The 25,306-nt window shown below is 43.2% G+C and overlaps 1 long non-coding RNA gene across 1 annotated transcript in view; it reads left to right on the top strand.

Moving 5' to 3' along the window:
* The window catches only part of LOC110408374, a 66,139-nt gene continuing 41,339 nt past the window's right edge, over positions 507-25,306 (top strand). Inside the window, exons 1-2 of the long non-coding RNA XR_002444298.1 lie at positions 507-533; positions 1,578-2,464. This is a non-coding gene — a long non-coding RNA (uncharacterized LOC110408374). The remainder of the gene's footprint in view (positions 534-1,577; positions 2,465-25,306) is intronic.

Below are 25,306 nucleotides of genomic sequence, written 5' to 3'. Positions count from 1 at the left end.
GTACAGAGTTAACATCAGTGGTCAGATTTACACTGTAAAGTTACTGTCCTTGTAGGAGGACAGTCAGTGGGTTTTCACCAGAGAGAAGGCTCTATAATGAGAAACTGAGTCTTGAATTCCAATTATAGTCTCTGATTGTTGTAGTACAGACTGTGGTGTTGACTGTGTTTAAGTCAAAGCCATACTGTTGATGGACATACTGTGAAGTACAGATGTTCTAGAGCTGTTGGTATAGAAGCTGCAGGATCCAGGCATACTGGAAGGTACCTTTTTTGTGTTGGATTTTTTGTGTGTACTTTTTCATTATGCTGTAGAATCAACCAACTTGCACAGCTGGTTGCATGCTGTGAAGAGATGGAGCACCTGGTGGGAAGGCAGGGCCAGCCCAGGGTTGCTCAGGTGCATGCCATGTGTCTGAGTGACTGGAAGGGCTGGAGCCAGGATCCACCCCTTCCCAGACCTCATTTAAGGGTTGGCAGTGGAGGGGAGAGTATCTTATCTGATGATTCCTGTGTATCTGAGGCCTTCTGGAGGTAAGTAGCTTCTTTCCTTTGCCTTTGTGCCTGCTACTGTCAGACTAGAGCAGATTCTCACTTGCTGCAGTCTGGGATATTGCTGCTCTGCTGCTGCTGTTGTTGTTGCACTTCCCATTGTGTTACAAGTGTTTTTGTATTGGCTGTCTTTAATCCCTTGAGAACTGTAAGAAAACACAGACAAGCTTAGATAACCATAATATTTTCATAATCCTTCTTAAGAATGTGGTGATTGTACAGGTTTTTCATTACGGAGAAAATTATTGTGGATGGAGATCACAAAGTTTAACTAATTATATCCTACTGGAAGGGTAGAAATAAGTCTGATGCACAGCCAGGGAAGAAGTGTATTGGTATTCTGTTACAATGACTGCTCAATGTAGCAAATAGTGGGAGGATTTCATTGCCTTTCAGTGAAGAAAGCAAGTGTATTCTATAATAAAACAATGCACATGTGTAATAACATAATCCAGAGTGCTGGTTCTGGTTCAGTACAAGAGATAGGGACAGACTGAAGTGACTCTGGCAAAGGGTTGTGAAAGTCATAAAGGGCTCGGAGCACCTGGGATTCATAAAGAAGTTGAGAGGAAGAAGTTGAGAGGAGGGACTCGGCCTCAGAAAAGAAGGATCAGTGGGAGCAGCTGAACAACATCTGGTTTTTGTTCTGAAAACCAACTCTGATATGTTCAGCAGGGGGAAGCATGAGTTACCGGGTGCATTACTTAGCACCTTTGTTTCCTGACTCAGGGACAGCTTTTCTGCTTGTTCTAGCTTTGTTCACATCAGTCACAAGATCACTTAGAACCCTTTGCAAGGCCAGGATCTGGGATGTGGAAATTTGCGGCATGGCAATGGTGGCAGAATGTTCTGAAGTGTCAGATAAGACTGTGGTGTTTACTCAATCATGTGTCCCAAGCCAGCACCGTGGCCCGCTAGAAAACTCGTCTACTGTAGGTGTTGTTTGGAGTGCTCTTGCCCATGAAAGCAATGGGGTCTCCAAGTGTGCTGAGGGAAACTGTATGTTTTTTTTCTTTTTTTTTTTAGATTATCAGGCTTTCCTGGTCCAGACAAGTATTAGGGGAGAAATTGTTCTCTCAAAACTGGTAACAAAATCTGCCAGTCGTGTGCATGGCACCTCTTGTGCTGCTGAGCAAAATGTGAAGAGGGAGAGGCCGCTGCTCGTAACTGAGCGGGTAAAGGCTGGAGCAACAGGCGGCTTCACCTGAGCGCGTTTGACTTGAGACCAAGGGTGCACTGCGTTACTATGTGTAACTGTAACTTGGGAATTAAGTTTCTAGTGCCGGGAACTAAATGTTTACAGAGCAACATGGGGACTTGCTACAACACTGAAACATGTATCTTAGGCTCTGACACGGACAGCTTTTTTTTTTTTTTCCTGCAATACATCAGTGAGAATTTTGTCTCTGTGGTTCTTATTGATCCGAGTTCGATTTGGAAGCCTGCAAGCATTCAGGGGATCGTTTGAAGTACTTAAAATGTGAAGAGCACTCTACGTGCCTCGAAACAGCCAAATCATTTTCTTTATCACAAGTGTCAATTCTCCCATCTCCTCCGGGAGTAATGAAGGCATGCATTCACTCACAATTTGTCTGGGCCAAGTGCCAGCGAGAAGTTCTAGGAACTGTAACAACAAAGTGCTGGGGCTCCTCAAGGGGAAAAAAGATCTGGAAATGAACAAGCTGCATCCGATTGCGAAAGGTGAAGAAATCTCATTGAATGCTGAGAGATCCACTATTGATGAGAGCTGCACCTGAGCAGGCAGAGCGGCGTGCTGCTGGTTGGAGCACCTGCTGTAGCTTTTCTGGGGCACTGTGTCAGTTGTGCCTCTCTCTGAAAGGCTTTCAGATCCACCTGTCACACTCGCTAACTGGTTGGCACATTTTTGACCTTTAGGGTTCCCCTTCACTCAGGTATGTTTTCTCCAAATGTTTCTGACCATGATATTATGTAAAAATGGGCGGTTTCTGTAGGGTGAATAATGGCTGGTTTATTCTTTTTAAGAATCCTCAGGTACATTCAAGGTTTTAGAACTAAAATAATTGAAATAGAAATGATTCTACATGCAAAATAAGCAGGGAGAAGGCTTACTGTTAGAGGATTTTGTACCATGCAGTTTAAGTGAAAGCGTTCTCCAGATTTGGACCTTATATTTGTGGTCAATGAAACCCCGATAAAACCTGGTGCCAATGGGTGCAAGTCTGCATTTAAAGTGGCAGTTCTGAGTAGTTTCAGTAGTTATTCAGAGAATAAATAGGGGATGGGGGGGAGACAACAGGAACAATTGCAAATAGCATAGAACATCTGGGAACACAGTCTTGGATACTATAAACTGAAAACTAAAGCCTTTCAACAAATTGCTGTTAGTGTGCTCAGATAAAAGGTGCTGACAGATTACTTATAAGTAGCACTTCACTGCACACACGCAAAACTCTCTCCCTTTGACCTTGGCTTGCAGAGGATTTCTCAGGTGCTCGTCTACATCTGGTATATGTTGTCTGCCCTGCCTGGACCCTTTCTCTTTTGGGAAGGGTGCCAGTGGTTTGGGCTGATCTAACACTTGAGCAAACCAGCAGACCTTTGTAGCTAACAGTGCTCCAGCTGCTGGGTTAGTAACGGAGGGCTATGGAGATGTCCTTGAAACAGGAATCCACAATGTTATCACTGTGGTTTTTAGGTGCTTACAACTCCTTTTTGTTCCTGAGCTTGTTCAGGGTGGGAGGTGAAACTGGCTGTCTTCTTCTGGAGCTCTTTTGGGTAAGGGGGAGGAAATCCTACTAAGTTCTAAGAAGGAAATTTATATCTTGCCCTTGACTTCAGGTGAAGATGAATTGAGCCCAAATGTATGCTTAAAAAGGCACTGTTCTGATATAGTATTATTCTGATAAGCTCCTTGTGGCTAAAGTTTTATGTCTAGGTACATTTTGCAGTATTTGAAGAGGTGATGAATTGTAGAGCAAACACAGTACTGCTGAAAACCTAAGTAAATATTAAGATTACACTTTCATGAGCATCTCCTGGCAAGAATATTATTTCTGATTTAAGAAACCACCCCTTCCTTCTCCTACTTAAACACTTATGATATTTGGAACAAGCCTGTTTTACTACACACTGCCCAAATATTTAAGAAGATATAGCTTCTTCCCTGAGCTGACTGTCATCTTCTAATAAATAGTGTAGATAGGTTTAGAGGAGAACATACATTAAATAGAACTTCCAGTCGATCCACAGATCACTGGTGCAGACAGCTGTGGCACCAACAATAATCTTTGTTTTAATATCCCAGAAAATTCATGTCAAAGAGAGAAGACAAGGATAGGAAAAAAAAAACCTGAATCCTCCTAAAACTCAAAGATGTGAGCAGTGATTTGGGTTACTGGAATAAATCATTACAGGTAATTCCCATTAGGGTTCTGTGCATTGTCAGTATTTTTCCCTCTGTCTGCATTAAGTAGGTCGCCAACATTTCTTTCTGATTCGTGAGAATGGAGTTTCCTTCAGCCAGTAAGCACTCTGCATGTGAGTTATCATGAAATGCAGAAGTACAGCACATGTGATGGTTTTTTCCCCAATACCTGTATTGACTATATTGATCTAAAAGAGAAAATTAGATTTTTCCCAAGTTCAAATGTAGTTTAATGTCACTAGAGTGATATAGATCTTCTCTCAGCATCTGATCTGCTCGGTGCCTGTTCTGAGTAGGTTCACCCTGCAGCAAGAGCAGTCTCTCAGACAGAGGGAAAGTGACCACCAAGCAGCAGCCACGCGATGCCATTTTGTATTGCTGTCTGCCTCGTGTTCAGAACACTGAAGATTCTGTCGGGAGAAGGAGCGGTGATGAACTTCAGGAGGTGGCTGAAAACAATCGAAGACAAGCTAGCAGCTTTTTGGATGTTGAGGTCTTGTACTTACTGCGCTCACTTCTCTGAAATGTTTGCGTGCCTTCCTGTTCTAGCGCAGAGTGTCTCAGAAGTGTGTTTTAACGTGAGCGAGTTGGCAGGTATAGTTCCCACAAAGCAGTTTGTAATTAAAAACTTCACTTCCAAATTGCCACTGAAACCTCATGTTATTTGACTTTCACAATTGCTGTGACAAAAGTTCCAGTGTTATGACACTCACTGTTCAGCCTCCTTTCCTTCTTTAGTGGGTATGTCCAGGGAGATCAGAATGTATATTTCATCTCCAAAATTCCCAGGCATTTTGCAAGCACAAATAATGCACAGTTCCCAACAGCCCTGTGTGGCACTGGGAAAAATGGAGACTGCCATTTAATGGAGCAAGAACTCACTCATGCAGGCTAGGTGCTGCACCAACAGTTCAATGTGAGAAGCTGACAGGAGGAGGATGTGGAGAATAGGTGTGAAACTGAGTGAGGCAGCAAGGACTGCCCTCTGTGGCACAGCACAGCAAGCCTGTACAGGGTCCTAAAGGAGGAAAGAGGTGAACCTACCATCCAGGCTTAAAAGTCCACTTTATTTTACTTGTATGCTCAGATATTGTGCACAGTGCTCCATGAGAACAGTCCCTAATGCTGAGTTTATCCAGGAATGTACGATGAGCTCCTTCTGCAGAGTAAGTGATCAGTGTAGACAAGGGGATGGAAAAAGCAGTGATAGAATTAAGGTTGGGCCATCTTGTCTGGTTCAGCTTCTTTGCAGTGATCTTTCCTGTATCCTCCTCTTGTGCTAGAGGATCAAACAATGTAATAAAGCTATGATCAGAAATCTGACAGCGGACTAATGCGATCTCTCTGTATACTTATTTTCACCCGAGGTGAAGAAACTTCACCTCTATGGTGCTTTAACTACATAGCTTTGTTCATTTCTCACTTTTAAGGGAAAGATATTTCTGACAACTGTATTTCTCTTGTTCTGTTGCGAAAACGAAAAGCAAACCAGGAGCTGAAAGGACTCTCTTGATTAGGATTCCAAAATTTCTGTTTGAAAGAGTCCCAAGAATCTGGAAACTTCTCCAGGCTCCCCTTGCAGCAGATGAAGCAAAACGTCTTCACATTTTCCAGTTGTTCTGCTGTGCTTCTCTGACAGGCCAGTGAAAGCATTTCTTTCTTACATTTGTTTCTGTGCCAGCCCTGGAACCGCGAGTCGCGTGTCATCTGGAAAAACACTTTAGTGAAAGCGCTTTGAGTCCTTGGCAGGGGTCTGTGTTTGGACTCAGTTAAAGGGACAGACAAGTTAAATCTGTTCTTCCTTTACCTACACTGGCTCACCAGTCACCTTACTTTCAGTTAGAGCAGATGTGTGTGCACACACCTCCACCCAGAGCACAGCAGCTGTGCTTGGCTGACTTCTCTTTGGGCTTTTATGGCACGAGGGTCGTGGCAGCTTCCTGCAGTGCAGCCTGGGCCTGGGAGGTGCTGTCCTGCTCAGAGGCTGCTCCTGGGCACATGGGGCATGGGGAGCCCCCAGGGAACCCATGGGGAGCCAAGCCCCTCCCCCCCAGGGTTCACTGCTCTGGGAGCAGCCTGGGAAGCTTTCCAGAGCTGTGTCAGTGCAACTGCTCAGCAGTAGGTGCTGCAGCCTGTGCTTCATCCTGGAGCATAGGTTTGCTCTTCCTGAAATGTGCCCTCTAGGATTTTAGTATCATGAAAGATTTCCAAAGCTTCAGGTTTTTTGTTTGGAACTAGAGTTATTACTTTCCAAAATGTCCCAGTTTCCTGTGAGAGTGTTGAATCCTAACCAGCTCCCCAAACTTGAACCACACAGCTCCTCTCATACAACAGGAGCTGGGACTGTCTGCTCACCTGCGGGCAGGAGCAGGCTCAGTACTGACCATGTCCTGCTGGAAGATGCTCTCTTTTTCAAGAAGATTGTGTGTCTTTTAAATGGAAAAGGTGGTCTTTTTCCACTGGATATGGAGAAATAGACACATTTTTCTTTCCTGAAGATTACTGTTTAGTGTTCATTTGGATATATTGTAAACTTGCTGTTCTCTTGAAATGCTGCGTTCTGTAGATTCTTTCTATTACCTTCCTGTTGGAAGGAAGAAGAAAATGTGGCATTCGACAGACAATGTGTGGCACACCATTTTGCAAATCTGTTGTTCCTTATAATATATAGGATCGACATGCACACCTCCCCTCCAGTGTGGGGTTAACTTCTCAGTTAACTAAATTCTTATCCTATTCTGTGTTCTGTTTTCTCCCCTCTGAGAAAAGTGTACCTGAATGTTCCAAGAAAATTGTGACTTAGATGAGTCACATTTAATTAAAAGTGGTGAAGAGATCTATACTTATATGGTTATCTGTCCATTTTATTGGGTACTTAAAATTTAAGCCCTCAGAGTTGTAAGAGACTTGATTTAGTTTTTTCCTTCAAAGCTTTGTAATGATTGTGACTTGGGACTTCTTGTTCTTGTTTTTTTTTCCTTTTAATTAAGGACTGAAAATATGTAGTGCCATGAAACATCTGGCGTAGCCTGTCTCTGTTGCAGAGTAATATGGTCTGGTATTTCATGCGTTATGTCAGTCATAAATAACTCTGTCTGTAGTGTTCAGAGCTCCGTGAGTTTATTTGCCAAATACCACCAAGAATTTGAACAGAAACTTGAATAAAACTCTTGCATTAATCTTCAGAACACTTCTTGCTTTTATTCACTGCAGGCTTCAAATCGTAGTGGACAGCAACTTCAGCCTGACTTTTGTTGAGTTATCCTTTACAATTTTTCATATTCTATGATCACGTTACTTGTTTTATACAAAGTCTTTTACTATCTGTTATTCTTCTCTAGAGTAGCTGTTAAATCTGAATGTCTTACATAGGAATTCCTGATGCCACTTTCCTTTGTTTCATGCAACATGGCTCACTTCTAAGCACAATGTACTATGAGAACATTGATACTAATCACTAATGCTTGCAATTTAGGCTTGATACTATAGAAGCAAGACTTGGGAGAGAGGTTTGCTTTGGAGCCACAGTCTACAGATAGGCAGGAGGAATTTTGAGATGTTAAAAGAGTCTTCCTGAACCTCAGGCAGAGCGCAGATTTGTTCCAGCTGAGGTCTGCAGCTGTTAGCTACACTGGAGAGCTGCTCATGAAGAGTGCTTCTACTTTCCAATGATAACTGCTTCCTGTAAACATCAGTGAAGATGTGGGGAGCGCTGGGGTTTATACACAAGTTTGTTTCCTCTTCCTGCAGGATTTGGATTCGGGTACAGTACACCAGCAATTGGCAACAGAAACATACAGTGGCTCAATTCAGGAGAGAGCAGGGCAAAAGTTATTTGGTTTAATTTGAGGTGAAAAAGATTTAGATGAGATTTGAGAGAACAATAGGGTAACAAAGCATCGCAATGAGCTATGAAGTCTCATGTCTGTGGAGATGTGTCAGGAGGCATTTGGATGTTACTATCTGGGCAGAACCCACCTTGCCTCAGCAGAGGGAGTAGAACAGAGAGAGCAGAGAATGACTACTTGTAATGTTGGAGGGGAGAGCTGCAAGAGTATTATGAAGTACAAAGCATACTATTTTACCAGAAAGAGAGCATCACAAACTGTACAGTGAGAAATATCTTCCCAAAGGATCAGCCTTGTCTCATTTGCATTCCCTCTGAAGTTGGAGAAACTTCTGTCTTTTATGTTATAGATGGCAGAGTTGATGCTAAGGCTTGAAAACTCGTGCTATTACGGTTTGTGGATAGAATGTAATTAAAGCACAAAGCCTATTTTTATTAGATGACTGTGTTAAATTAGTTGAGATAGCAAAGCACGGACATGTGAATTTGTTTGTCCTTCTGAATGTGTATTCATCAGAAATGAAAATATGAACGTGGCTCGTTCTTGATTTTTGCCTTGTACTATTAAGTAATAGGTCTTTTTAGTAAGAACACTGCATTCTCCCACAGCACAAGTCACAGTACCTGGGGACAGCTGAGTTCCCTTCACTCGTTCCTCTTGCTCTCAGTGGCTGCTTTCCTCCCTCTATCTGAAGAGTTGCTCTGATGAAACAGCAGTAATACTCTGAAGTACTCCAAGTGGCCAGGCACAAAGCTTTGGAACAAATAACAGTTGTAAATAAGCCACAGAGGATCTGGGTGAGCTCTGCTTCATCATTAGTCAATTTGCAGAAAATGGAACAAGTGTCAGAAAGACTCATGAACAAACAGAGTTTTCATCAGGCAGACACCTGCAAACAGGTCAGTCAGGTTCTGCTTTCAATCTCCTATGGATCTTCCTATGCAACTCCCCAAAACATCAGTATGCTTCTGTTCACTTCCAAAAAAACTCCAAAACCTTTTATATCATAAGTGTTCACTCCTCATTTAACAGGCAATTAAAAGAAAGCAAATGTATTTTGTATAATATGAAGCTGAAACAAACCAAACCCACAAACAACCCATTTGTACCTCCTGAGCGACTCTTCAGTGCTGTCAGAACACTGTAAACTGAAGCTTTCATCAATTTCTGTGGTTCTGTGCCTCTATGAAAATGAGGGAAGTGTGCTCAGTAGCTGAACAGAAAATCGCTTTATGTAATGAGATTAACACCAGCTGTACAGTTGTGCATTTAAAATAGATGCAGACCGGGCAGATGTATCTGAGCCCGCGTAGCTGCTGTGGCATGTTCCTGTCACATTTCCTGCACAAACAGGCCTGCTGTATGCTCAGGGCTTGTTGCTGCTGTTTTGTTTATTGGTGTCCTTGGCAAGCAGCTTGCCTCTGCAGCCGGAGGATCTTATGTGGAAGAAGACTCAGCTGAGCCGGGGAATATCAAACTTAACATACATATGAACTTCAATAGTTACAACAGAGCTGAATTGACAGAGGTAGTTGAAGCAGGATGTGTGATGTAAAACACTTCTAGTTCAAAGTGGTGTGTTGGATGGACAAAGGACTGCTTTGTTTTTGCCTGAATTGGTAACTTTTTTTTAGGCTTCTCCACTTTCAAGCTCACTTCAGCAGCTCAGTGCAACACTGGTGCCAGAAAGGGCTCCTCTTTCCCTCCTACATAAGCCCATCCGTGCGGGTACAGAGATGAGGGTTATACAAATGGTCTCCTCCCTTTAAGACTTGGAGGGAGTTCTAGGCTTTGGACTCTGATCTCTGTAATGAGGTGCATGGGGTGAAGAAGGTCAGGGCTGGGTCTGCCTCTAACAGGCACTGCTATTTGCCAGGCTTCAGGATGATGACCACGATTAAGGCTCAGTGATGTCTTTTGCTTGTTTGATCATCCTCACAGCTGCAGTCTTCTCTTGCAGTGATGCCACATGGATATAGGAACCAAAGTGAGCCCGCTGAATTAAAAACATAAATATGAAGTAGGAAAAAGTCCAAGGCAAACAGCAACTACAAACCTGAATAAATGGAGCAAAGACAACCAGAGCAGTACAACAGCTGCTCAAATAAATTGAAGGGAAGACACTCAAAATGGTGCAAACTATCACTGGTATTCTCTCAATAAGAAAGAATAAATCAAAGGGATTTTGTTCAGGTGTGGGAGACTCTGAATGCTCCCAGTGACCACAGTGGGTTGGGAGGCAGGGTCAAGTGGCAGGCTCTTCTCACAGCTTTGCTGTGCTGGTCTGCTCAGTGATGTGCCCTGTCACAGGACGAAGGTGGCAATGGCAGAGATCACTAATCAGTGTCACTCTTGCAGGGATTGCAAAAAGAAAACTTGTGCTGCCACTGCAGAGGAAATGTGTTGGTTCCTGAAAAGCTCGAGCCACCAGCGTTGGTGCTTAGTCTGTGCACTAATTCAGACTGTGGGAAGTGATGGTCTTGACAGTGCTCTTCTTTCTAAAGAGCTCTGTCAAGCCTGGGAATCCAGTTTCTGTGTGCTGGAAGGCACAGGAGTAATGCTCTGATTTCCCTGTATGTGTTCTAGCCAAGGTACAGTTGCTGTCATTGGAGCCCCCCACATTATGAGATTCCTTTCGGATTTCAAGTGGCAGCAGACTGCATTTTCTCCTCAGAAGCTGACACATACTGTCAGACAGGGCTGGATGTCTCCTGTCCATGCGGGCACTGAGCTGGGGAAGGGAGGGACTGTCTCCTTGTGGCAGTGTTTAGGTTGGCTTAATTTTCACCAGTGTGGCATTTTTCTAAATGTTTTGCCTCATCTTCATGCAGCAGAACCAACAGGGCCAAAAATGAGTGTCTGTGGAAGCAATGCTCAAGGTGCTGCAAAAGTTAGAGATGACTTTTCTTAAGGTGATTAAAAATTGCTGCAAGAAATCTGACTGTGTATGCACAGCACTTAAGCTAGAAAATGTATGACTAGAAAATGAAGGTAACAAAAATGAAAAATATTCACCCTCAAATAAGTTTATTTTTTTGCTTATCTTAATGAAGGAACTGATTTTACCTTTTCATGCATACTTAAGCTGAGTTGGTGTGAGCAAGGAGAGCAGAGGCATGAAAATGAGTGCAAGATGGGGAAATCAGAGTGGGGAGCCTCGGGGAGGAAGCCCTGTGCAGCTCAGCGTTGGAGGCCAGAGGTGATGAGAGGTAGTAACACAATTACGTGACTGCTGGTAGTGAGGGTATCAGAGCAGTGCTTGGGAGCTGCCCTTCTCTCCCGGGTGGGCTGCAACCCCCACCTGCCAGCAAGCAGCATCCTTTACATGTGTTGAGATTACACAGTTCCCTTATTTCATCTGGAAAATGAGTGAAGTATAATAAAGTAGGTTTCTCCAGTGCTACCCACATGGAATGACTGAATGCTTAAAAGAAAACCAAAAGTGTTCATCCTGCCCGGTCTGTTAGTGCAATCTCAGACCTCCGGAAGAGGAGCTCCTTCTGAGAAATCCTGCTGTCTTGGAAAGCACTACTGAAGTCCAAGAGTTTGGGTGGGGAGCTTGTGTGTCTGTTAAATGAAATCTTTTGGTGCAGGGAGGTATAATTTATTTATAAGGCTTGCAGGAAATAAGTGTCAGGACTCTGAACAGCTTTGCCCAGGAGTTGTGAAGCTACATGACAACGGTGATATTTGGCTGATTAGAATAATATCACAATACAGGAAAGATGCTCAGCTAGAAACACAGTCAAATGGAAGGAGAGCTGCAGAGTCTCATGGAAATTGCAGCTCAGTGTTGGAGCAACTGCTGCTTAGAGTGCAAAATAATTGAGAATTGGGGGTGGAGGAGAGTTCTGCAGATGGCTGCTGGGCTGTGTGTACTGAGAATCCTGGAAGAAGATGCAAAAAAAAAAAAAACCAGGAGCGTTTGGCATCAGAAAGTAGGCAAATGATGCAGGCTTTGTGCCAGGCAACTTTTTAATACGGGCCTCTATAGATCTGGAATTGCAGGAACAAGCAGAATCAAGAAGCCTGAATTATGAGCATAAAAGCAAAATAAATCCCTTAGTGCTAATTGTGAATTTCTTCCAGTAAATGACTTTGGCTTTAGTGGGAAGGATGCTTGTGTCTGTTTGCTCTGAGAGCAAGGAGGGTAGGGAACAAACAAGCAAGCCCAGGGAGCAAACAAGGTTTGTGATGTATCTGAAGGAGTCAGCGTGGCTTCCTTGTCCTAATCAGGTAAGTCTGATCAGATTTTTGCAGAAAAGCTGCCTTGTTGTGAATCTCTGGCACAAACACTCCAGAGGGCAGTCTGACATACAGGGGTCTTTCCTGGAGAGAGAAATGGACTTTTCTGATATTTTTAGAATTGCAGAATGGCTTGTGTTGGAAAGGACCATAAAGATCATCCAGTTCTTCTTGACACATGAAATTTCTGCTCTGAGCACATAATTACATCTCAAACTAGAATCCTTGGCTACAGGTACATAAAAATGTGCAAAACATCTGCACATGAGTGGCAATTTGCCTGGGGTTTCAAAATGATTGCAGCTTTGGGTTTGTACCCCTGCAGGCCTGCAAATCCCAAAGTGATCCGACTTCTCTTCCTGCCTGGGCATGTTCTCCTGTTGAGAAAGAGAGTAAATTGGGCAAAATGTTTTGGATACCCTTTTAAGAAAACTGTTTGGTCTACGCATTTCAAATGTTTTGAGTTGCTCTTCTGCCATTGAGTTTGCTGACAGAAGACATAAAAATGCTCTGCCTAGGCTCCACATGCAACAGGACAGCTGGCAGGATGTCTATGGTTTTCCCAGTAATTGCCATTACTTACTATCAGCTTGCTCATTGGCTGCTCGCAGACCCTGATTTTAGAAGTGAAGATGTGAGTGAGATGTACAAGGATGAACAAGGGGATTTTCAGCTCAGCAAGTCATTAAAAAAACTGCATGATGCTTAATGCTAATCCTCAAGCATTGAGCTTTGCCATTGGTACCAGACAAGCTCGAGGAAGTGAGAACACGTCTGCAGAAAAGGACTGGTCCCTGGGCTGTTGAGAATATTTTGGATAACAAAGAAGTGGAATTTGTGCGCTCTGCGTGTAATATCCTTTTGCTACCAGTACATCTAGGAAGAGTCTCCTTTGGTTGTTGGACTTCCAGCACATGATCAAATAGACATGAATTTGTTCTGCGTGATGATTGAGTCCTCAGTGACAGGGAAAGAGAAAGGGATACAGTACTGCAGATGCAAAAGGTGAAAAGAAATTTGAGAATGGGCTGCTTTTAATATTGTGAGTTAGTTGGTAGCGCTGAAGAACAAGCTGGTGCTTATTTTAAAAATATGATTGAAGTCAAGTGAGGCTGCAGACTTGATAAAGTACAAGGGCTATTAAAGTCAATTACTGACTGTTTTTGAAAAGTGTTAGACTTCCCAGATAAGTTTTTCACATGCAAGCTTTCTCCAAATCATCTTGATGTTGTTTTTTATAGGAAATTAAAAATATATTGGCTCTGATTTGGACCAGTTTAATTCGTATATGCTGCTGCATTGCCTTTTTAATGCTTCAGTTGGCTTCTTCATATATTGTTCCTTATGCAAAGGACATTTTGCTGGGATCACACTCATGGGCCTCTGAATTGTTCCATTCCAGCATCCACTCATTTTAGGGAAGAGGAAGATTTGTGGAGAAGTGAATGGTCCACTCAGCGCAAACTGTCAAAGTAACAGCGAGCACAGAATTCCTGAATTAAAGCATATATTTCTTACCCCAAATATTGAAGTATTTTTAACTTCAAAATTAAATATTCCTATGGGAAATAATCTCTACTTAAACGTGCATGTGGGTGCAATTCTGTGCTGCTGCCACCTGGTGAGGTAATGGGTGGCATTCTGCAGCAGTAGAGGCAGATACGAGGTGCAGAAGTGTGAAGTATCAGACTCCATATGTCCAAGCCATCAAATAAAAATGACCTTCTCCTAATGTAGTGCTTGCTCCTGTTTCAAGGACTTCCTCTCCTGTTGGAAATTTATTGTGACAAATAAGACAAGCTCCTTCTTGGAGAGAGGCTGAGCACATGTATCTGATGATTGCACACCTGAATTATGCTTTCCCTCCAGAGAGCAGTGCTGGAGAAGCCAACCATTTCTTACTCGCACCGCTTGTGAGTGTTCTTTGAAGTGTAATCTTGTTTCTCATTGCAATCTGGCACCAAAAGGTCACAGGAAGTATGTGGTCCTTTTAGTATTTTAGACAGACATTCACTGCCAGGTTTTTCAAAGCAGCCACTGCCATCCTCTTCTGGAGCTGTTGTATGTGCAAAACCAGGCAGCTGTCATGAAAGGGAAAGCCTTTTTGGAATAAGGATGCACAAAGTAATAATTGGCTGTATGTTGACATAAACTCTGTTCTTTAGGGGCTCCATACTAAAGAATTTTACAAACCTGGCTGAGCAGCCGGGAGTTCCTCCTGCAGAGATGGGTGAAGGAGCATGTGCAGGTGGGGGAAGGCAACAGAGAAGGAAGAGGGGGATTCATTGCTGCTCTGCTAGTGGCAGAGAATGAAAAGAAAACCTTATCTATCTTCCTTTACTTTGCCTTCTGGAGACTCTTCCCAAAAGAGCTCTTTTGGGACTTTTGATAAAACAGTGGGTTTTCAATTCAATTAAATATGTCGTCATTGTTCCAGGTAGGAATTTAATACTGTTTTCAGCTCTCCAGAGGAAAATGACCTTTATTTTTAGTTTTTTCCCCTGGCCACACCATTTCATTACAATATTTTGCAGCTTCTCTTTCTTGGTTTACAAGAAAATGAAGGATTATTCACTAAATAAATGAGCAAGAGCTGGAAGTTATGTCTTTATAATTACTTCACGTCAGCCAAGCAGAATGATAACTCTCAAAAGAAAGTCATCCCCATGAGATGAAATATGCTGAGTTGTGTGCTGGCAGTGATGGGGAGCCAGGATGGACAGACAGAGGAACCTGTGCCTGGTCCCAAGGGGAGGTTGCCTCCAGAACTTTTAACGACAGGTTAGCTCTAAAGCCCTGAGTACATCCACAGCACTGCTCCCCTGAGACCAGCATGGCTGGTAGCTGTAATCCTGGGATGACCTTCACCTGGGATGCTCTTCCCAAGACTAAGGCCTTCTGGGATAAAGGCGTTTCTGCTGCTGTGTCTTTCTCTGCTTTTCACTGCAGTGTCTCTGTAATGCTCACATGCCACTGTGTTGTGTGCTAAAGGAAACTCTGAGAAGGAAAATCTCAGCAATTCTGAGTGAAAACTGTGATTCTTCACTGGATGCAGTAGCATATTCTGCTTCTAGCTGAAGACCGACTCCACTGCAGTGCGGTGGTCAGTGGGTGGGTGCCTTGGGGGCATTGATCTGTGCTCTGCTTCCATGGAGAAATCTGGAAAGCTTACTGGGCTGATCTAGGGTATTAGGTTGGTCCTGCTTTATCTTATGTAGAACTTGCTTCTTGCTTTTTTTTTCTCCAGGCACTAAGGGCCTCACAATGGACTAATCTAAGCAGCTTCATAAAAGTATTTGTTGGGGAAATAACCACATAAAAAAGCCCCAGACTAAATCGCCCTTGTATTGTTTATTTGTCTATGAAACATTCAGATGATGACAAATGTGGGAGCAGCAGATATGGCTATTCACTTTGGATTAGTGTGGCACAAATGGTTGCAAAAGAAGGAAAATGAGCACTCTTAGTTAAATGTTGAGTTTTCTGAAGAGAGAGAAGGCATTCTACTCTGTGTGGGTGAGCAAGTATTTCCCATCCATCCCATGTTTGATCCAGCAGTACCTGAGGGCCGCCTGTGATTGTGAACCAGAATAACAAACTGGGAAGCAAGAACGGTCTTCCATGTTTCTGGTTTTTTGAAGTCAATGACTGTTCTAAAAGTGGTCCTTAATGCTCTTTCTGTAATATTTTGAGATCTTCTCATGTGAATAACTACTGCACAGAACAGACTTAATTACTGAAAGATGACTTGGTAATGACTAGATGACCTGCTTCCTGTGAGGGCATAATTCAGTGGGTGAAAGGTGTTGGCTTTGTGTGAATAGAGTACCGAAGGTTTGTGTTTCAAGCCAATGAAAAATCACAAATTCATGCTAGAGGGGCCTAATTTCTTGTCAAGTGTTAAGCAAGCTATGTGTTTTTTGAGAGCTCATTAATTAGAGAAAGCTCAGTAAGAGCTAAGAAAGCACCGAGCAGAAAGCAGATGCAGAGCCCTAAGGCGTTTCTGTGAGAGGTGCTGCTCTTTACAGGGAGCACTCCCAGCCTGTTGCACAGCGTGTGTTTTCCCTTGGAAGTGAGCTGTCAGACATTGCCTCCTTTTTTTTGCCGAACTGCATGTCCCCAGGTGCTTGGATTAATGTCTATGGGTTATCACCTATCTCTGGTTTGATAGACATGCTTTTACCAGTAGGACTGGATGACATAGTAGATCTCATGGGATTTTTGTTAGTTGTAATATGTTGTGAAGCCTAACACTGCTACTAACAAATCCTTCCTGTCATCAAATGGCATTTCCTGCCTAGCCAGATGACTCTTGAAAGCCCTGAAGCCTTCTCCCATAGGGGCTGTGCCAGGGATGGGTCTTCTGCAGTGACATAGATTGTGTTAGATCTGATTTTGTTCAGTGTTTGAATGAAATGGCTGTGCACAGAGTGCCACAAGCTGCCCCATCCTCAGCAGCCTGCTCAGAAACCAGCAGCAGTGTCCTCCTTGCTGGAGTCCTGTGCTCAGAGGATGGGTTGTCCTCGGTAGCAAATGCCTGCTGAGGCTGCACGGTTGTCCCGCAAGGTGGGACAGCAGGGAGTTGCACCTGGGCGAGACAGGTCTTGTGTGTCCTGGGCACTGCTTGGAAATATCCTGAGCTGCAGTTCTGCTGGCAGTCTGAGCGTGCTGCTTCTACTGCAAAAGTCATCACATGGAAAGGAGTGTCCGTGGAAATAAAGGTGCTCCTTCTCAAGCACATCTGCTTAGTCAGAATTGTGAAATCTCTTATTTAGGATGTTCTCTTCCTCTTTACGCTGCGTTGTTCATCAGAAGTGATTGTTACAGACCCTGGTCCTTTGTATGCTTTCCTTTTCATGCATTCAGAGCAGCATATTCTCACCTTCAGCTGTATGTTATTCACCACTTTGAATATGTTACATTCAGCACCCTCCATTCTCACTCTTGAGAATGAACCTTTTCAGAATAATTACTCCCACTTGTCTCTGGAGCAATTAATACAGTGAATAAACCTAGAGGCTGGCTGTTTTAATCCACTCCCATTTTCTAGAAAATATTTTAATAGTAAAATGGATGGACATAAATGCAAGACTTAGTCTGAAGAGTGTGGCAGGGCAATAGACTTACCTTTTGAAGCTGTACATGGCTCATCAATACAAAAAAAAGAGGTTTTGCCTACAAGTTATATCTAAGTTTTGTTTGGCTTTAAGGCTGCATGGAAAGAGAGAGACTGCTCCTGGGAGTGATGTGAAGGTGCAGCTGGCAGCCCCAGGTCTGGTGCTCTTGCCATGGCAGGATTAACTTCTTGAACTGACTAGCAAGGAGCACAGGATGATTTGCCTTTCACCAGAAGTAAACTGGACTGGGGGTTTGTTGTTGATGCGGGAATCTTTTCTCACCTGTGTCCCTGCTTGTCCCACTGCAGTGCTCTATGGAGACCTTGCATCTCCAAGACTGCCTGTGAAGGCTTTACATTGCTGATAAATACATGGAGAGGAAGGAGAAGGAACATGCTGTGGAGGAGGAAAGCTTGTTCCAAAATATCTCCTCTCTCTTTCCTTACAGGAGAGTTTGGTGCAGTTTGGTTGCTGAAATATGCCAGCTGAACTGAATCAGATGAATTATTAATGCTTTGCAGGCTGCTTCTCGCAATCGGCTGCAGCGAGGCAGCTTCGATGGGGCGTATGTAGCTCCAGTTCTCCATGTTAAAAATAGACTTCAGCCCTCAGAGGAATGGGAAGCTTAACAGACTATTTTTCTCAGCACAATTTTAGTTCCATTATGTGTTATTTTGTCAGAGTGGATGGGGTGGATTGTTATTTTCGACGTAGTGGGTGATCTGACTGAAAAACCACTTTTCTGTTTCCTTTCTATATGTCACAAGCTGCGTCAGATTCGAAGCCGAATATTTCCCTTACTGCATCCTCAATTAAGAAAAAATAAATAGAATCTGTGTGGCCGTTACGCAGGCTCATCCGCCAGCTCTCACTCTTCCACCAAGCAACGTTTCCTGTTGGGAGAATGCGCGCTTCCTTAAAAACTCAAGGTTAGAAAGGTTGAAAATCAGCCTGTACTTTTATTAACCTCTTCTACTGCAGATCTTCTTAATTTCATTAATTTGACCGCAACAACTTCTACCCTAACATTCTGAAGTTGCCCTGCTGCACCCCCTGCCGAAGACTTTGCTCTCAGCAAGCATCCTGCTGCCCAGCACCCTGTTTTGGTTGCAGTGCTTCCCCAGAGCTCCTGGACTGCTGCAAACCAACTAAATATCTCATCAGAGTCCAAGGTAGCCATGCTCTTCTGCGCAGAGCACTTATAAGCGTTCAAAAGATTTAAATACAGTTTTTCACTTGGGCCCTTTCCTGCATAGGTTGAGTGTTGCTTGGTGCTTTGCTGCCTTGCTTTTGACTAAATTAGCTGTGGTGATGTGCATGCATTTCTGGCCTTACACCTCCCAGCTGATGAGAGCAAGGAAAGTATGACTGTTGTCGACTGTGTCACTTGTCCTCCTCCAGTACCATTACAGGGACGTTTGTGCGTTGTGCGCAGGTCTGCGTTTGAGGCTTTAGCCCTAACTGTTGTGTATTTAAATCCCAGCCCTCCTGCCTGTAGGTTCCAGAACTTGATAAATCTGAAGGATTACTGTGTTTTGTCCACCTTGGGTTTGTGTCTTTATACAGGGGGAAGTATTACTTAAATGAATCTAAGAACTTGGTGCTGCTGGAATAAGCCATTTTGGTTCCTTCCTCCTGGCTTTGCCCTCCAATTGCATCATCCTTAGGTGATAAGGGGTATGGTGAAGCCAACAGTTTGCTCTCTAGTTATACTAGTTGGTGGATTTCACACAGGTATTCAAATGTTGCATGGAGGCTGCACTGAGCTTAAAGATAAGCACTTTTTTTCTACGTATTGTGTGAGAATAAAAATAAATGTTTGTGAATTTGTGCTGTGAGCAGTTAAAGTGCTTGGGTCTGTGAGATCTGTGAGTGATGCTCAGCATATTGACCTTATCTGGCTTATGCAAGGTCAGGTTGGCCCTATATACTTCTAAATGCTCTTTTTAGGGTATGGGTGGCCTGGATTTTCTCTGGTGCTCAGGATGCAGGTTTTGAACACACAGCTTTCGCTTTGAGGCAGGTGGTTGCAGGGCAAATCTCTGTTTGTTTTGTCTGACAAGTGTTTTATTCCTTCTGTTCCACGGCTCTGAGGTTGATGGAGCTCTATGGAAGGAGTGTCCCTCCACGCTCTGTGGTTGGGTGCTGCTGTCAGAGCTTTGCCCTTCTCTTGTTTCAGTGCATCATCATTTGCAGGCTTTGTGACATCTGGTGGCTGGCAGATTTGGAGATACTTCTAAATTGCACATGAATCATTTCATTGCCTTCGTTGTTGGTTTGAATTTACCATCTTGTCAGATAAGCTAACATTTAAGCTCTCATTCAATTTACGCTCTCAAACCATAAAGAAAACCATCAAACACAGTAACAATAAGTGGATTGTCTTTAGCTCCTGTGCTTTGCTGATATGTTAGCATATGTGCCATTCCAGTCAATACACAACCTTTTTCTTTCTCTACATTAAATGCGAGAAACAATAGAAGTTCACGACCCTCTGGAAGATAATTCTGCTGCCAGTGTTGATTTTTAATGAGTAAACATCTTTGATTTAAATAGAGGGACACTGATAACAGGAATTTCTTTCAGCGGATGAACGAGCAGTGGACCAACTGTGGGCCCTTGATCTGCTTACAGCAGGAACCTGTCACCCTGAGCAAGAGCAGTGATACAAATTAGAAAACAGCTTATTTGCTTCCAGTTCCTGCATCTGTCTTTTCATCTTGAGCTCCCACCTTTGTTCTCTCTGAATTTCAAGGCTTCACATCTGGTTTTGTGTTAATTGGTCCTAAAAATTGCTCATTATTGAAGGAATCACAAATTTTCTAACCTGCTGTAGCTGATAATTAAATTACAGCTGACTTGTGCCGTTATAGATTTTTGTTACAAAAATAAGTGTTTCCCTTGATTTTTTTTCCCTCTGTCTCTGAAACTAAGTATGGATTATCTCATGCTGAAGCATATTTGAGCTGCAGATTGCTACCGAATCATTTTACTTTAAGAATTACTTTTTTAATGGGAAAAATGTCTTCGAAGAAAAATCATTAAAGATGAAATCGTTAAATATCCAGATTTTATATCCCTTTCTAAATAATCTTTACAACAGGTCACGTACAAAAAGAAAGCCACTTACTGCATTGCGCAGGTGTTACTTCTGGGTTTGTGATGTGCATTCTGTGGATGGCTGTGACAATTGCACCTGGCTCTTGTTGCATATGCGGCAGGTAACCACATTGTACACTTCTCGATATATCCACTTCAGATTTGTTCTGCAGTCTGTCTTTATGAACCCTAACTTACCCTGGCTGTTGGCCAGTGGCAACTGTATACATCATTAGACTCAAAATGTCCATCAGAATTTAGTCTGGGTGAGTGATCGCTCCACTGAGTAATTTTACGTGTACAGAGCATGTATGGGATGCTATAGAACCCACCCAAGCTGGTGCTTAGCTCAGCTGACATCCCAGGGCAATTTCTTGCCAAAGCAGGTCAGGAACGTTGATGCGAAGGGCACAGGTAAACGCTGTGTGGGTTGGTTTGGAGTCCAGAGCTGGTGGAGTAGGCAGCTAAAGCCATGAGGTCTACAGTTATTTGATGTAACGTGACTTTGAATTATTGTGCTAATTTAGTTGTCGACATACAACTGTCCTGTGTTTGTATTCTTGGTGGGTTTTTTGTAAGAGTTAGTATTTTTTTTTTTCCCATAAAGAGTTTCCTTTATTTACATGGCCTCATGTATTCATCTGTCTTCTGTTGGAGCTTCTGTTCCAAGTCAGATATTTAGAGACAAATCGGTACTCAAGTATTTATTTTGAATTTGGCATCTGAGATGGAAAGAATAGTTGGTCTGAATTACTAATAGTTTTGCAAAATCAAAGCTTGAGATTGGTTTTACTGGCTACTGATGTTGATATGTGGAAGCTTCTGGCTTGCTGTCCAGTCGTTACTCACTGTTTTCCATCACCCACCTTTTTCCATTCACCTATCTACTATTACTCAGGGAAAATGTATCCTACTTTTATGACAAACTTAGACAATTATATCTATCTTTCTCTGACAAGATTTTTGTTCATAAAGATATTCTTTAACACTCTTATTTGCTGTGTTCCAAAGTGGATGCTTCAAACTTTCCCTTTCAACCCTACTGCTTGACATGAAGTGAGATCTAAGCTTTCCAAGCGAGCCCAAAGATTTGTGAAGGAAGAATCTCTGGTAGAGGTCAATTGCAGGATCCATTTCCACTTGGGAAAGGCGCTGCTGAGGTCGGTCACAATGGAGTTTGTTGCATCCCGTTAACTGCAAAGTGCAAGTATGTACCATGCTGTTTTGAGAGGGCTTCTTGGTGAAACTTAATTTCTTAGCAGAGGATCAGCAGAAAATGCGTCTAGTTGGCTGGTAGTCACCAGCAAGTAACACATAATTTGCTATTTTTGCCCCTGGAGTGTTGTGGAGTTGCTTCAGCCCTCAAATGCAGAGATATTTTTGCAAGAATTTTTGTTCTTTTACCAGCCTTTTCCCCAGCAGTGAGTTGCCACCTAAGTTTTACCCTTTGCCTATGCCTGACATAGTGAAGCGACGCTGATTAGAAATGAGGGAGGATCAAGGCAGGGTTCTGCAGCCCTACCACATAGCAAGGCATAGGCTGCGCACAAGTCAATGCTGAGCCATGTACGAAGGAGCTGGAGGGGTTCTGATTTAAAGAGGACCTCATGGCAATGCACACATCGTTTGGAAGAACTGGCATATTAACCCTCTGTCTGAGCGGTACACTTCACTACAATTCTAACACACAGCATATTCTACTCATACATTCTATGTCTCTTTATATAAATTTGTCGTGTTTTCCCTTAGAGATGGTCTCATTTCAGACAGAAATTAAATTATTTCACATTATATATGTTGGAAAAGCTCTCCGCAGCCTTTGGGATAAAAATTTCTGAGTACGTATAAGAAAGATGTTGCTGTTTCTTTACATCCTTTCAACTCCAGTGACCTCAGCTGGCCATACAGGTGAGGCAGAGCTTACTGGTAAGCCTCTATGCAACTTGGAACTGCTTGAATGATAAGGGATCTGAATTTCTCATGTGCATTCATCTTCATTTCTTACGTACACATACAATGACTTTTCATACAATTTTTAAGAAACATATTCATAACTGCTCATTTAATCAGCAAGCAGAGTAAATGGCACAAATGTTGTGGCTCTGAGTAAAAAAAAAATATCACCATCTGTACGCATCCAGAGGAACTGGACACACAAATGAGGTGCTTTATTGTATGCTAATATTGGACCCTCATTTGGATGCCCTACAGATTCAAAAACAGCTGCACAAATTCAAGGAATCGCCTCTTTGCAGCTGAACTTGAATATCTGCTGCCCTATAGACACAGGTGTCTGCTGTGATACATTATTTGCACTCAGAATAAAGTAAATATGTTTTCAGTGCATTCACTCAACTTAATTTAAAAAATATTTGAATGGAAAATGAAACTTTTAAAACCCATTTTTGTCAACTTCCCAAATGACTGGAATATGAAATGGTGCAATGTCTACATTTATTAGGTGAGATCAACAGCGCGGTTTGAAATGAAATCGGTATAGGTTTCAGAGGATAAGAAGATTATGATGAATGAAAAACAAAACTAAAATTGCCAAGTAAATAAAATGCTTTGGAAGAAAATAGAGCAAAACTTCTCGTTGCTGTGGACTTTCTGCGAGGCATTTTTATCTTTGGCTAGCTGACTCCATTAATTACATTTAATGGTGGAGGAAAAAGCACTGTTGTTTATTTTGAAGTTTAGTCCAACATCAGTGGGATTAAAACAGCTGCAGGGGTAAATAATAAGAGTGTGATCAGATTCTTGGCAAGTTTTATCTGCATATCCTTTTATCTCAGTGTATTATCTGGTGCAGATGAGACATGGGGTCTCTGAAGAGGGAGTGATTAATCTTATTAGATATCTTTATAAACTCAGGATGTGAGTGTTAGTGGTAAGCAAAATGTTCTTGAAGGTAGAAGAATGTTGTGCTCAATAGGCTTGGGTGCTACTCTGACGGGGTGACCTTAGGTCACACATGCCACCTCTTCGTGCCTCAGTTTCCCCATCTGTACCATGGAGGTTGGTACTCACCTTCACAACGAACCACAGGAACAGAGGACCTTGATGACCAAGAGGTGGTTCTGCATTTATGTGAGCACGTGAGGTAGAGGAGGGCTCAATGGCCCTGCTTGCCTCCCCCAGCTGAGTAATTTCAAAGAAGTTAAAGGTCATGAGACCCTTCAGTGTTCCATGATATTTGCCGGAGCTGCTGTGTTTAGGACAGAAGAATAACCTGACAGGAAAGCCTTGAGCTTGGATAGCTTGGAAAGCAGCATAAATTTTAATTTGCTTATCAATTTTTTTCTTTGAAACTGTCATATGAATTGTTTTTGTTGCTATTTTCTTGATTTTTTTCAAAACCAGCACCATCAAAGGTGCTTGTTTGCAGTTATGGTCCCAGATTCCAAAGCATTGCAGGAACTGCTTCCTCCATCGGGACCTGATCCCCGTGGAGCCCCATCCTGCCGTGTGTGCCATGAGCCTAGGAGCTGTTATCCTCTGTGTTTGGCTCCCCTGGCTATAAAGCTGAACGTATTGCTGTTTTCTCATCTTACTCAGAAGCTACGTGGAGATTCTGAAGTGATGCTTTGTTCTTGCTGGGCAGCTCCAGTGGATGGGGTCTGCTGCACACAGAGGATTTGAGGGCAGTACTGACTGTTTTGGTGCCTCTGGAGCTGTACGTGCACACCACAAATGCAGGCAAAGGGGCTGTGGGGAGCACAGGGGCATGAGATGTTGTGGAGGGTGGAAGGCAGAGGTATTTGTATTGCTGGCAGTGTCTGGTATTTGGAAGCGATGACTGACACGGAGTTGGAAGGGGCCTGCAGCGCGGTGTTCGCTTCCTTTCAGGGAGCCCTGATGGCAGCGTCTGGATGCAGCTATTCCTGTTGCCGTGGGAGTGCAATTTGAAAGTGCCTCGCTGCTGTCACAACCCAAGTGTAAAAGCTTAAAAAGAGAAAAACATCAATAGTAGTAATGTGACTGCTGCAAGAAGTATCTTTTTGTCTAAAACCTTCAGTTAGCAGAGGTTTCAGATGCTGATATTCACTGAAGGGATTGAGGTAAAGATCCCCTGCATCACACAGAAATCTGATACAGAGCAGTTCTGCTCGTGCCAGGCAGCTGCACGCATCGTACAGAATCTCCTGCTGCTTTCTTGCTTGAAATTTTCTCACCTGAGTGGTTTGAATTATTTTGTGCATTCTTTCCAAATAGGTGGGGCAGCCCCTCCCCTCCGTCCTTTTTGATACTTGAAAGGGGGGGAGGTAAGAATGGTTGGTGTATTTTCTCTAGACAGGGCTGGAAGGACTTACACAGGGCTCCAAGATGTGTACATTCTATAAAAAAAAAAAAGTCTTCCTTTGGCCAGAGGAGAAGTGGGGACCTGAGCTCCTTCCCTGATTGCCACAAAGCTCACTGGCTGTCCTGGTAGCTTGGGTACAGTCCAGCCACTGGGTGTGCTTCTGACTGTAGCTCTTCTGTGTGTGTGTATATATATTTATATATATTCATATATTATGCATATACGTATATGTATTCATTTATATGCATTCATATATGATACATAGACATACACGTACACATATATATATTTAAGGAGCAGGCGCATCGTAAGAAGCTGGAGCAAAATCCTTCTGCCAATGTGTTATCCTGCTGGCAGGAGGTGTTCTATTTATGGACTCTTCTTATGGTTGCTGTGGCAACAAGCCTGCGGCGCTGGTCCCTCCTGTGGGGCGGTGCAGAAGGCAGCGTGCCCCAGCACTGCACCTCTGTGTCCCATGGGCCATGGGGGACAGCAGGGTCAGCTCTGCAGCCTGGTGCTCTGTGCAGGGCTCCTGTGCGGGGACTCGCACCAGCTGCATTTGAGTGGGGTCACTTGATTTTTACTCTTGAGAAACAGGAACTGTAACTGTGAGCTCTTCTGAGATGCTCCCTGCTGCTGGCTGTGCAGCAGAGTGCTCCCGAGGGCACCCAGCCCTGGAAGAATTGGTCTCCATAGCAAGCAGACGCTGAGCAGGGGCAGCTTTGGCACTCAGAGTG

The sequence above is a fragment of the Numida meleagris genome, chromosome 19 (genome assembly GCF_002078875.1).
Source record: "Numida meleagris isolate 19003 breed g44 Domestic line chromosome 19, NumMel1.0, whole genome shotgun sequence".
Classification (NCBI taxonomy): domain Eukaryota; kingdom Metazoa; phylum Chordata; class Aves; order Galliformes; family Numididae; genus Numida; species Numida meleagris.
The sequence above is the reverse complement of the archived record's forward strand: the minus strand, read 5'-3'. Positions and strand labels throughout refer to the sequence as shown.